Source organism: Sapajus apella, unplaced genomic scaffold, assembly GCF_009761245.1.
Source record: "Sapajus apella isolate SASKATOON/1434 unplaced genomic scaffold, GSC_monkey_1.0 scaffold97, whole genome shotgun sequence".
Classification (NCBI taxonomy): Eukaryota; Metazoa; Chordata; class Mammalia; order Primates; family Cebidae; genus Sapajus; species Sapajus apella.
The window spans coordinates 5310581-5320874 of record NW_022437037.1 but is presented as its reverse complement, the minus strand read 5'-3'; positions in this window follow the sequence as shown (position 1 = coordinate 5320874).

Here is a 10294-nt window from a genome sequence, read left to right as displayed (position 1 = left end):
TTTTTAGTAGAGGTGGGGTTTTCCCATGTTGACCAGGGTGGTCTTGAACCCCTGACCGCAGGTGATCTGCTCACCTTGGCCTCCCAAAGTGCTGGGATTACAGGTGTGAGCCACTGCACCCAGCTCCAATATTTCTTTAAACAGTTTTATTGGCTGGGTGCGGTGGCTCACACCTGTAATCCCGGCACTTTCGGACGCCAAGGCGGATGGATCACGAGGTCAGGAGCTCAAGACCAGCTTGGCCAAGGTGGTGAAACCTCATCTCTACTAAAAACACAAAAATTAGTCGGGTATGGTAGTGGGCACCTGTAATCCCAGCTATTCGGAAGGTTGAGGCAGAGAATTGCTTGCATTTGGTAGGCAAAGATTGCAGTGAGCAGAGATTGCACCACTGCACTCGAGCCTGGGTGACAGAGTAAGACTCCATCTCAAAAAAAACCAAAAGAGTTTTATTGGCCTGGCGTGGTGGCTCACCTCTGTAATCCCAGCACTTTGGGAGGCCAAGGCAGACAGATTGCCTGAGGTCAGGAGTTTGAGACCAGCCTGGCCAACATGGTGAAACCCCGTCTCTACTAAAAACACAAAATATAGCTGAGTGGTGGCAGGTGCCTGTAATCCCAGCTACTCTGGAAGCTGAGGCAGGAGAATCGCTTGAACCTGGGAGGCGGAGGTTGCAGTGAGCTGAGATCCGCCATTGCACTCCAGCCTGAGCAGCAGAGCGAGACTCCATCTCAGAAAAAAAGTGGAGAGACAAGTCACAGTCTTGGAGAAAATGTTTATAAAATCTATACCTCTACTGAAAACAAATTTTCGCTGGGTGTGGTGGTGCACGCCTGTAATCCCAGCTACTTGGGAGGCTGAGGCAGGAGAATTGCTTAAACTTGGGAGGTGGAGGTTGCAGTGAGCTAGGATTGTGCCATTGCACTCCAGCCTGGGCAACAGAGTGGCACTCTCTCAAAAACAACAACGAAAAACCCTACAAAGTAATAATAAAAAAACAAAAACAACCCAATGAAATGGGCAAAAAAATTGGACAGAAACTTCATAAAGGAAGAGAACTAGTCATGGTCAATAAACACAAGAAAATGTGCTATGTTGGGTGTGACAGCTCACGCCTGTGATCCCAGCACGTTGGGAGGCTGAGGTGAGAAGGTCGTTTGAGCTCAGGAGTTTGAATTCTTAACACAGCAAGCCCTGGTCTCTATTAAAAATCAAAAAAATTAGTTGAGTGTGGCGGCATGCGCCTGTAGACCTAGCTACTCAGGAGGCTGAGGCAGGAGGATAGCTTGAGCCCTGGAGATGGAGGCTGCACTGAGCTGTAATAGTACCATGCACTTCGGACTGGGCGATAGAGCAAGACTCTGCCAAAAAGAAAAAAAACAACAACAGGCTGGGCGTGGTGGCTCACACCTGTAATCCCAGCATTCTGGGAGGCTGAGGCAGGTGGATCACCTGAGGTCAAGAGTTTGAGAATAGCCCGGCCAACAAGGTGAAACTCCATCTCTACTAAAAATACCAAATGAGCTGGTCACGGTGGCGCATGCCTGTAATCCCAGCTACTTGGGAGGCTGAGGCAGGAGAATTGCTTGAACCTGGGAGGTAGAGGTTGCAGTAAGCCCAGATTGTGTGCACTCCAGCCTGGGTGGCAGAGTGAGATCCATCTCAAAACAAAGAAAAAAGAATATCTGTGACCTTAGCCAGGCAAGGTGGCTCGGACCTGCTACTCAGGAGGCCAAGAGAGGAGGCTCTCTTGAGCCTAGGAGTTTGAATCCAGTCTGGTTAACATATCAAGACCCAGCCTAAAAAATTTTAAAATAAAACAGAATGTGTGTCCCTGTTGGTCACACTCATCCTCCATCATCCTTTCTTTTTTTTTTAAAGATGGGGTTTCACCATATCGGTCAGGCTGGTCTCGAACTCCTGACCTCAGGTGATCTGCCCACTTCAGTCTCCCAAAGTGCTGGGATTTACAGGCGTGAGCCACCGCACCCGGCCCATCATCCTTTCTAAATATTCGATAGAGTTGTCTTCTTCCCTGCCCAGACAATACAACATTATTTGGTTGTTTGTGAAACTACTTCCATTTATTATCCAGAGGTTATAGAAATTTTTTTTTTTTTAAGACAGGGTCAGGAGTTCCAGATCAGCCTGGTCAACATGGTGAAACCCTGTCTCTACTAAAAATACAAAAATTAGCTGGCTGTGGTAACAAATGACTGTCATCCCAGCTACTCGGGAGGCTGAGGGAGAAGAATTGCTTCAACCCCAGAGGCAGAGGTTGCCGTGAGCCAAGATCTCACCATTGCATTCCAGCCTGGGCAGAGCAAGACTCCTTTGCAAAAAAAAAAAAAGAAACCCAAAATTTGTTGTTATCTCTTAAAGAATCAGGAGTTGCTGGGCGTGGTGACCCTTTCGGGGTTGAAGCAATTCTTCTGCCTCAGCCTCCCAAATAGCTGGGATTACAGGCATCTGCCATGATGCCTAGCTAATTTCTGTATTTTTTAGTAGAGACAGGGTCTCACCATGTTGGCCAGGAAGGTCTGGAACTCCTGACTTCAGGTGATCCTTGGCCTCCCAAAGTGCTGGAATTCCAGGCGTGAGCCACCACGCCCAGCCTCAGACAATTTTTTTTTTTTTTTTTTTTGGGACGGAGTTTCGCTCTTGTTACCCAGGCTGGAGTGCAATGGCGCGATCTCGGCTCACCGCAACCTCTGCCTCCTGGGTTCAGGCAATTCTCTTGCCTCAGCCTCCTGAGTAGCTGGGATTACAGGCACGCACCACCATGCCCAGCTAATTTTTTTTATTTTTAGTAGAGATGGGGTTTCACCATGTTGACCAGGACGGTCTCGATCTCTTGACCTCGTGATCCACCCGCCTCGGCCTCCCACAGTGCTGGGATTACAGGCTTGAGCCACCGCGCCCGGCCCGACAATTTTCTTAATAGCATTTTCTTTTCTCTGTTGCTGTATGAATATAGTACATAATATGTGGGAGCAGGATTGGAAGCAGTGGCTCACGGCTGTAATCCTAGCACTTTGAGAGGCCAACGCTGGGGGATCACTTTAGCTCAGGAGTTTGAGACCAGCTTGGGTGACATAGCAAGACCTTGTCTTTACTTAAAAGAAAAAAAAAATTGGCTAGGCATGATGGCACACACCTGTAGTCCTAGCTATTACCAGAAAGGGGTCCTGATCCAGACCCCAAGAGAGGGTTCTTAGATCTTGCACAAGGAAGAATTCAGAGTTAGTCCATAGAATAAAGTGAAAGCAAGTTTGTTAAGAAAGTAAAGGAAAAATAAACAAACAAAAAAAGAAAGTAAAGGAATTGGGCCGGGCACAGTGGCTCACGTCTGTAATCCCAGCACTTTGGGAGGCTGAGGCAGATGGATCACTTGGGGTCAGGAGTTCGAGACCAGCCTGGCCAACATGGTGAAAATTACAAAAATTAGCTGGGTGTGGTGGTTGTCCTGTGCCTGTAATCCCAGCTACTTGGGAGGCTGAGGCAAGATAATCACATGAACCTGGGAGGCAGAGGTTGCAGGGAGCTGGGAATGCGCCACTGCACGCCAGCTGGGGTGACTGGGCAAGATTCAGTCTCAAAAACAAGGAAAGTAAAGGAATTAAAGAATGGTTACTTCATAGGCAGAGCAGAGGCCTGGGCTGCTCAGCTGCTTATATTTATTGTTGCTTCTTGATTATATGCTAAACAAGGAGTGGAGTATTCATGAGTTTCTTGGGAAAGGAATGGGCAATTCCCAGAATTGAAGGTTCCCACCCCTTTTAGACCATATAGGATAACTTCCTTAAGTCGCCATGGCATTTGTAAACTGTCTAGGTGCTGGTGGGAGTGCCTTTTAGCGTGCTAATGTATTAACGTTAGCGTGTCATGGGCAGTGACCAGGACCAGAGGTCACTTTCATCGCCATCTTGGTTTTGGCTGGTTTTGGCCGCCTTCTTTCCCACAACTTGTTGTATCAGTGAGGTCTTTGTGATCTGTATCTTGTACTGACCTCCTGTCTCATCCTGTGACTAAGAATGCCTGACCTCCTGGGAATGCAGCCCAGAAGGTCTCAGCCTCATTTTACCCAGCCCCTATTCAAGAGGACGTTGCATCAGTTTAACGCCTCTGACAAATTGACTTTCTGTGTTATCAGTAAGGCTTCTGGTCAACGGTAAGCAATTAGTAACTAAGTTTTGGGGGACTCAAAGTTGCAGCAGATTTTAGACTGCAGGGCATGGGACCGTCAGAACGGTCCAACTGTATATTGTAGATCAGATAAAGAAAGGATAGACACTAGCATTTGCTGTTTGGGCACCGTGACTCATGCCTGTAGTCCCAGCACTTTGGGAGGCCGAGGTGGTAGTATCACTTGAGGTCAGGAGTTCGAGATCAGTCTGGCCAACATGGTGAAACCCTGCCCCTACTAAAAATACAAAAAAAATTAGCCAGGGGTGTGGTGGTGAGTGCCCGTAGTCCCAGCTATAGGCAGCAGGCAGGAGAATTGCTTGTATCTGGGAGGCAGAGGTTGTGGTGAGCTGAGATTGCCCCACTGCACTCCAGCCTGGATGACAGGGTGAGTCTCCGTCTCAAACCATTCCCCGAAACCAAAAAGCTAACATTTGCTGAGTGCCTGTCACTTACCCACCTCATTATTACAAGTAATGATGGTGGTGATGATTACATTAGTTAATGTGATTGAGCTAGGGGTAGCCTTGGGTTAAACCATTAATCTATATTATCTAATTTAAGCCTATTACCTTATGAGTGGGGTACTATTCCCATTTTACAGATGAGGATCCTGAGGCTCAAGGTTAGTAAGTTCAGAGCTGAATTTCACAGCCATGGCTTTGACTTCATGAGCTCAGCTTTTCACTATGATGTTATGCCATCTGGTGGCATTTTTCCCCAGCAGTGGAGAAGACCTCTAGAACTTTGCTGACTCTAGACCCTCTTCTCTTCAAGAATGTCAGAAAGTGGCAGAAATTAGGCCAGGCATAGTGGCTCATGCCTGTAATCCCAGCACTTTGGGAGGCCGAGGCAGGTAGATGAACTTGAGGCCAGGAGCTCGAGACCAGCCTGGGTACCATAGTGAAACCCTGTATCCACAAAAAAATACAAAAATTAGCCTGATGTGGGGGGATGCTCGTAGTTCCAGCTATTAAGCCTGAGGTGGGAGGATCACTTGAACCCAGGAAATCAGGCTGTAATGAGCAATAATCACATCAATGCACTATAGCTGGGGCAACAGAGTAAGACCCTGTCTCAAAACAAACAAAAACAGCAGTGGGTGAGAGGCAGGAAGGAAGAAAAGGTGGTGCAGAGGAGGAGAAGGAAACAGGGCAGAGAAAACAGGCAGCTGGGGGCACTGTGGGGGGACCCCTAAAACTCTGAGTGTCCTGGGCGAGGTTGGGAACCTGTCCTGGCTGTCCTGCCTAGGACGGTATTGCCCAGTGGGCCTGGCCCCAGCCCCCGCTTTGCACGTGGTCACCTTGGGCAAGCCTCTTGAGTCCCTGAGTGACTCTCGTGTCCTCCTCTGTAAATGGGTATGTCACAGGGCAGTGCTGTGGAATCCATGCGGGAAGCTCCTAGACCACGCTGGCAAATGGCAAGAGGATGCTCTGGTATGAGAATTGGCATCACCAAAAGAGCCGTGGGCTGGGTCGCAAAGACTAAGCCACTGAACTGGGAATATTTGCACTGGTGGCAGAGACGACAGCAAGGCCAGGCAGCTTCTACCCTCCTCTTCCTGTTGCTGCCTCGGCCTGACTCCTGCCTGCAGCGGGAGGGCACTCCCATCCCAGCTGGGCCCACCTGTGCCACCTGATGGGTTTTGGTTTTTTGTTTTTTTTTTTTGAGACGGAGTTTCGCTCTTGTTACCCAGGCTGGAGTGCAATGGCGCGATCTCGGCTCACCGCAACCTCCGCCTCCTGGGTTCAGGCAATTCTCCTGCCTCAGCCTCCTGAGTAGCTGGGATTACAGGCATGCGCCACCATGCCCAGCTAATTTTTTGTAGCTTTAGTAGAGACGGGGTTTCACCATATTGACCAGGATGGTCTCGATCTCTTGACCTTGTGATCCACCCACCTCGGCCTCCCAAAGTGCTGGGATTACAGGCTTGAGCCACCGCGCCCGGCGGGTTTTGGTTTTTTTTTTGAGACAGAGTTTCACTCTTGTCACCCAGGCTGGAGTGCAGTGGTGTGATCTCGGCTCACTGTAACATTTGCCTCCTGGGTTCAAGAGATTATCCTGCCTCAGCCTCCCGAGTAGCTGGGATTACAGGCGTCCGCCACCATGTCCAGTTAATTTGTGTACTTTTAGTAATGACAGGGTTTCACCATGTTGGCCAGGCTGGTCTCGAGCTCGTGGCCTCAGGAGATCTGCTTGCCTTGGTCTCACAAAGTGCTGGGATTACAGGTGTGAGCCACCGTGTCTGGCCTGTCTTTTTTTTTTTTTTTTTTGTTTGAGACAAGGTCTTAACGCTGTCTCCCAGGCTGGAGTGCAGGGGTGTGATCTTGGCTCATTGCAGCCTTGACCTTCTGGGCTTCAGCAATCCTCCACATCAGCTCCCTTAGTAGCTGGGACTATAGGCGTGCACCAACGCACCCAGCTAATTTTGAATTTTTTTGTAGAGACAGAGTTTCCCCATGTTGTCCAGGCTGGTCCCAAACTCCTGTGCTCAAGTGATCCTCCCACCTCAGTCTCCCAAAGTACTGGGATTTTAGGTGAGAGCCACTGCACCTGGCCTTCACCTGAGGGTTTTCAGAGTAGGTGGTGGTGCCCTGGGGTCAGATCAAACCCTACCATGGCCCAGACAGGTATCACCATCCTTCGAGAGAGACAAGGGATTCCACCATGCCTAGTTCTGCTGCACTTTCCTCATCAATGTCACAGAAGTGCCATGGGGGCCGGGTGCAGTGGCTCACACCTGTAATCCCAGCGCTTTGGGAGGCTGAGGTGGGCAGATCACTTGAGGTCAGGAGTTTGAGACCAGCCTGGCCAACATGGTGAAACCAGGCCTCTACTAAAAATACAAAAATTAGCTGAGCATGGTGGCGTGTGCCTGTAATCCCAGGTACTTGGAGGCTGAGGCAGGAAAATGGCTTGAGTCTGGGAGGCAGAGGGTGCAGTGAGCCTCTGCACTTTAGCCTGGGTGACAGAGCAAGACTCTGCCTCTAAATAGATAGGTATAGGTAGGCAGGTAGATAGATGTATCATGGGGCCAAAGGATTCCAGGTTGCTGACCCCTGGTGTCTGGTTCTCACTAGGAGGTCACAGAAGTGTCAGATAATCTAGCACACTTGAAAAATTAAAAAATAAAAATAGCAGTGAGATCTTGCTATGATGCCCAGGCTGGTCTCGAACCCCTGGTCTCATTTGATCCTCCAGCCTCGGCTTCCCAAAGCACTGGGATTACAGGCATAAGCTACCGCACCCTGCTGACCCACCACACTTTACCCCTTTGGAGGCCTCAAAGCTGTGCTTTTAGGGAACACACAGCATTGAGGTGCCAGGCTGGCATGTGAGGGTGACCTTTTAGATGTTCCTGCGGGCGTGACTGGTTCAGGAGAGACAGTGGCAAGCTAAGTGGGAACAGGTTTTCTTGCCCAGTTACCCTGCTACCTGTTACAGGATGGTTCCTAAATTGGTGCTCTGGTTATTATTAATTATTTTTGAGATGGAGTCTTGCTCTGTCACCCAGGCTGGAGTGCAGTGACGCGACCTCAGCTCACTGCAACCTCTACCTCCTGGGTTCAAGTGATTTTCCAGCCTCAGCCTCCAGAGTAGTTGGGACTACAGGTGCCAGTCACCATGCCCGGCTAATTTTTCTATCTTTATTAGAGACAGGGTTTTGCCCTGTTGGCCAGGCTGCTCTCGAACTCCTAACCTTGGGTGATCCGCCTGCGTCGGCCTCCCAAAGTGCTGGGATTATAGGCGTGAGCCACTGCGCCCAGCTGATTACTCTTACTAAATAATAAATTACCCCAAACTTTACCACCTTAAAACAAGCATTCTGTTGTGCTTACTTTGTGGGTCAGGAATTTGGGAGAGCTGGGCTGGATGTTTCAGGCAGGGGAGCTTCTCCTGTATGGGGCCGCAATCAGATAACTGGAGTCAGAATAGCAGGGGCAGGCAGAAGCTGCTGTCGTCGGGGAGTCTGGGGCCACTGGGGGCTAAGTGAGCCTCTGTTTGTCTTTATGAATCTCAGATCCTCTCCATGTGCCTCACCACCCAGCAGCCTCAGGGCCTTAGACGGCTTACATGGCGGCTCAAGCCTTCTTCAGGAGAGGCAGCCCAGCCAGCAAGGTAGACACTGCTTGCCTCTTTGACCTTGCTTGAGAAATCACCTCTGCCTTCCTATATTGGTTGCCACAGACAACAAAAGCCCCCTCTGATCCAAGGGGAGGAGACACAGGCATCGCTTTTTGAGGGCAGGAGAATCAGTCACCTGTGGATAAGCCGTGGGCTGGGAGAGAGGCGCTGCTGCAGTTATTTGAAAATGCAATTGCTCACACCTGCCACATTCCTAAACAGGAACTGTAGCTGCCCTCTGGGTTGCTGCCATCCTCAAGGGAGTAGCCAGCCTGCACAAGAGAGATTTGGGACCTAGGATTGTGAATGAAGCACCATCGGTTTTTTTGGAGTGAGGTTAGTGGATATAAGAGCTGGCTTTAGCCACACTTGTGAGGAAATTGTCCATAAAAATAGCTAACCTCCAGTCGAGCATGGTGGCTCACTCCTGTAATCCCAGCACTTTGGAAGGCCAAGGCAGGTGGATCACCTGAGGTCAGGAGTTTGAAACCAACCTTGCCAACATGGTGAAACCCCGTCTCTACCAAAAATACAAAAATCAGCGGGACATGGTAGCTCATGTTGTAGTCCCAGCTACTCGGGAGGCTGAGGCAGGAGAATTGCTCGAAGGTGGAGGTTGCTGGGAGCCAGGATCACACCACTGAACTCCAGCCTGCCTGGGTGACAGAGTGAGATTCTGTCTTAAAAAAAAAAAAAAGGCTGATCTCCATGCTAAGCACTCTGCTACAAACACTGTATGTGTACACCTTGATTACTCCTCACACTGACACTGGGAGGCAGGAATGATTGGTATCCCCATTTTCTAGATGAGGAAAACGAGGCTGAGAGAGGTTAGGGAGTTAGTGAGGGGCTGAGACAAGCATCTGGGTGCAGGCAGTCTGGGTGATGGGCAGAGAGACCAGGAGGGGAGGAAAGCCAATCGAGGATGCTTTGCCAGCAGCTGGGGAGAGGGAATTTTTTTAATGGCCACAAATTCCCATGAAGAGGTAGAGTCTACACCCCCTTCCACTGAATCTGGGTGGACTTGTGACGACTTCATCCAATATAGCAAAGCAAACGTGACAGTGTGTAACTTTCATGCCTGATGAGGTCATAAAACTCAATGCAGCTTCCTGCCGTGTCTCCTGGGTCACTGAGCTGCTATAATGGAAGTCTGACTACCGGAAGCCGCCATGCAGTGAGGAAGCCCAAGCTACGTGAAGAGGCCATGTGTAGGCACTTCAGTCATCTGCCCCAGCTGAGCTGAGGCTTCAGACCATCCCAGCTCAGTGCCTGACATTCAGGTAATGATGCCACCAGCGGGTTTTTATCTCTAGGCATTGAAGTTGCCCCTCAACCATTCCAGTATTCCCAGATGGATTCTCAGACACTGTGGGGCAGAGCCAGGTGTTCCTCTATGTGCTCAGTCTGAATTTTGGATCCGCAAATCTGCAGGCATAATAAAACGGTTGCTACAATAGTCTTTTGAACAGGGTGCAACTACGGCTGTTTTTGTGGGGGCACCCCTAAGAACTGCTCACCTCCTCCCTCTCACTGATTGAGGGTCACTCCTGGGGCACTAATTTGCTGGCATTTCAGGCTGGCCCCTCAGATGGGCCAAGCATGCCAGCCCCAGGCAGAGAAGGGAAGGAAGCCTCCGTGCAGGCCTGGAACTGTCTTGTGGATAACCTCCGGAGCCGGCTAATCAGGTAGGCTTGGGTGAAACAGAGGCTGCACGGGGATGGGGTCAGGGTTTGAAACCTGCACCCCCTGCCTCCACCGAGCCTGGTGTTGCTTTTAGACTTCTCTGGGGATGAGAGGCTCCAGAAACCCAGACAGGAGACAAGAGTCCACACTCAGGCTGCAATGGTTTTATGACTTTTTTTTTTTTTTTTTGAGACAAGGTCTTGCTCTGTCACCCAGGCTGGAGTGCAGGGGTGCTGTCTTGGCTCACTGCAGCCTCGACTTCCTGGGCTCAAGAGATGCTCCTTCCTCAGCCCCCATC